Source organism: Otolemur garnettii, unplaced genomic scaffold (genome assembly GCF_000181295.1).
Source record: "Otolemur garnettii isolate 467f Iridium unplaced genomic scaffold, OtoGar3 scaffold00293, whole genome shotgun sequence".
NCBI lineage: Eukaryota > Metazoa > Chordata > Mammalia > Primates > Galagidae > Otolemur > Otolemur garnettii.
The window spans coordinates 895,375-895,985 of NW_003852688.1; positions in this window are offsets into that span (position 1 = coordinate 895,375).

Consider the following 611-nt stretch of genomic DNA (forward strand, 5'->3'; position numbering starts at 1 on the left):
TGTCTCTACAACAAAGAAAAAAAAATTTTTTTTCTCCTGGAAAAGATCCTAATCTTCAAAGAAGGGAAAAGAATAAACAAGTCAGATTTTCCTTTTGTCACACACATTCCCAGAGGCTTTACATTATACTTAGACTAGAACAATTAGATACTAACTACAGTAACTGAGGAAGTATTTACTCTAGAGTTGCCTTCCGTTTTGCATATATAAAAAACAAAAACAAAAAACTGCCAGAGGGATTAAAGACAGAACTAAATAGGCAGGTAGTAAAATCAGGTTACACTACTACCTCTACATAGGATTCCAATGTATAAAATCATTGAAAAAGTTAACTCTGAGACTCAGTTATTCTTTACATAAAACTAGAATTAGTTATATCACATGTCATTAAGGGAGAGTATAAAATACATAGCATTTTATATAAAAATAAATATTCATACTTTATGTATAGAAATATTTCTAACTCCCTAGAGACATGTTAAAAGAAAACTAGAGCCTTGGCTCGGCGCCTGTGGCTCAAGTGGCTAAGGCGCCAGCCATGTACACCCAAGGTGGCAGGTTCGAATCCCAGGCCCGCCAAACAACAATGACGGCTGCAACCAAAAAATAGC